This window comes from Apus apus, chromosome 4, assembly GCF_020740795.1.
Source record: "Apus apus isolate bApuApu2 chromosome 4, bApuApu2.pri.cur, whole genome shotgun sequence".
NCBI classification, from domain to species: domain Eukaryota; kingdom Metazoa; phylum Chordata; class Aves; order Apodiformes; family Apodidae; genus Apus; species Apus apus.
In genome coordinates this window covers 12433848-12436971 of record NC_067285.1, presented here as the reverse complement: position 1 = coordinate 12436971, position 3124 = coordinate 12433848, and positions in this window count along the sequence as shown.

Here is a 3124-nt window from a genome sequence, read left to right as displayed (position 1 = left end):
CACAGTTTTTCCTTCTTCTTTCCAGACAGCTATTAGTCACTGGACTGTTGTGCAGAGAGTAGTGAGACACTGTAAAAGCTAAAACAGATAGTGTGGTTTATGAAGTTAAGACCTGGTACTGTCCTCTGTCCTCTTCTTTAGACAACACTACTGCCAAACCACTGAACTTGTAACAATGCCCACTTATCCCTGCTGAAGTCACATTTGCAGAGATAATCTAGCAGTGGCTTCCAATTTGGGCTAGATTTGCTAGGGGAGTGTATGGCTGTAATCCTCTGTCCTTCTGAAACAAGGTTATCTTTAGTTTAGTTCCTAACCTGAATTATCCTAAAGGCTGGAGTAGGGAGTAAAGCCAACGGAAACTATATCCTAAGCAGAAGGCCATGTATTTTTATGGTCTGCTCCAGAACTCAGTGTTCCTATACAGGTCAAGATGTAGGTGAAATCAGAGAACTGAAGTAGTACTCCAGTCAGAGCATTGCATACTGGTGATGTCTTGCTGCTGGTGAAGGAATTAATAGGTTCTGATCCTGCCATTTCCTTGCTGGAACAAAGCTTTGCAGTTTGACATTTTTTGAAGCTATTCTATATACTAATATAGCTGAGTGGGGACAAGATTGTGAATCAAAAGTTGTCACAGGAAAGACTTCTTCCCCTCTTTTTTCTTATCTCCACACAGGGAACTAAATGAACTATGACCTGTTCTGATGTTGCTCAGCTGTGTATGTCTTTAACTGACAGACTACTAACAACACAAACTAGCCATGGTTCCAGGAGATAAGCATGCAGGAAGAAATAAGGCAAAGCAGTGTGTTCAAGGACAGTGCTGCAGTTCCAGTAGTGTTGAGGCAGTTCTCATGAGATACATAAGACTTGTTCTGTCTCCCATTGCAATGAGATAAGGTCACATAGCAGAGGGTGGTGGTTCATGGTTTTCCTGGTAATTGAGGCTTTGCTTTGTGTAAGGCTTGGTAAAGCTGCTAAGCTTTAGGATAGTAGGCTCTAAGTTGTCTTCTATAAAAATGCTAGGAAACTGTTGCAACTTGCTCCAGTGTATTATTTGACACTAGTTGGAGATTTAACATTAGAAAGACCCGATAATGGGCTAAGAGCAGAGAATGGCATCCAAAAACTGAATTGGCTAGGGCTGGGCCATGGTAACCCAGAGACTGTGCTGTCCAAACAGAAAGATACGCCCTTCCCATATTAATTTAGTGGCTGTAGAGCGTACTATTCTAAATATGTTACTTCAGCAAAAAAAAGTAAAATGAAATATTCTGGCTTGTAAATTAGTATTAAATGTTTTCTGAATCCCCAGGCAGACAGCTGGGGTCCTGAACTTATGACAGCACACCCAGAAATGCAGGCCTCAGGCAAAGTGTTCTTGATGTGGTCAGGAATATGTAAAACTTTGGCCTAGTCTTCAAAGGAAGGGAAAAGTTATGTGGAATGGACTGGCTCTTTTCACTGTGGATGGGTGTAAAGGATATATTCTCTTAGTTTTGAGAGGCCAAGAAAACAAAACATATACCTTCAGTTTTGTTCAACAGAGGAAAAAGATGGAAGTTGATCCTAAAAGAATCAAGCAAATGAGTAGTTCTGCCCATTGGTCAGATCTCTTCTTAAAATCTCTGGATCAGATTGTACAGCAATATTTATCTTCTACTCCATATTTTGCCCTTGAAAGCCACTGTTGGTTCTACTGCTTTCCAAACCAATAGTAAATACTTTTTTTAATTCTCTTTTGTTGTGCCACCAAATATAGCTGCTCTCAGCACAGGTTTAAAAAAGTGATGTTTGGTGTAAGACAAAAAAGGACAGAGGCTGTGTTGTAAAATAATGAGTTTAGGAGCATGATGGATACTTGAGATTAGCAAGGCATTTGCCCTCATTCTCTCCTCCATTTGTAGCATGTTCCTTTACTGATGTCCTTGAGAGGGTTGTTTGTACCTTAGTGCAAGATGGTGTCCAGTTTCTTGTTCTTCATTTCAATTTTTACTACTAGAAGAGGAGGCCAAAAACAGTGTCTGGTGGCTGAGTTTGGCCTCTGTCCTCTGCATCTGCCTACTTTGTGGCAGATAGTACTTAATACTGGCCATTGCACGGGCCAAAAATCTGCTTGTTGCCTTTCTGAAAAAGGATTTTAAACTTGTTGCCCCTTCATGTTACACAGCAACACAGAAGCAGTAAATGAGGAAAAGAAGAAAACAATGCTTCAGGAAATCAGCAGCTCAATGGAGCAAATGTTGCTGAGCTTGTCAGACTGTTCTTTAGAGCACGGTGGGTTTATTTTTGTTTTATTTTAACAAAGTTGCACTAGAACAACCAGGATTGTTGGTGATCCTGGACTACAATACTCACAAGCTCCATTGTCCACAGTCTGTGGTTGACCCTGAGAAATAGTAACTCTGGCTAGGTAGACTTGTGCTGCAACTCTTAAGCCAGCTTAAGCTTCTGTTCTTACACCTGTTCAATGCTGATTCAGCCCCAGAGATCACTGGAAGGCAGAGTTACTAATTAATGTGCAGAGCATTCTATGACGCTCGAAGACATGTTGTCAAGGAAACAGTGGTAGTTTTATTGTATGAATTCATGATCAGCTTTGGATTTTCTTCAAGAGCCAAAGCATGTTAGATAATTAACAAGGAGGTGCCATTTCCTTAAACTAGGGAAAGGGGTTAAGCAGGAGGCTAAGTGGTGGTAGGTGCTTGCTGGAACTTGGCTGTGGATACCTGTAAAACAACCAGGTAAAGAGGATTCTTCTAGATGAACTGGAAATTCAGATGATTTCTGGTTCAGCCACCAAGAGCTACATCTACAAGCAGTATTTGGGACTTGCTACAAAAGGGCCTCGTTAGAGCAGAGATCTGCAGAATAATCATCATTCCTGTGGGTTCATATACTAAGGAAGTCTGACATCCCTGGCATTATTCTGGAATAGCTCTTCCACTTTACATTTGCATTGCATTGTATTCTGGAATAATTTCTACAGGTAGTCAGAAATCACAGGGGTTCTTGCTGCTGGGCTCACTGTGCTGGGGTCACACTGGGCATATCCCTACTCCAAACTTCTGCTCTCTCAGAAACATTTTTGAGGGAACTAGAAACAAGACAGGCATCATAC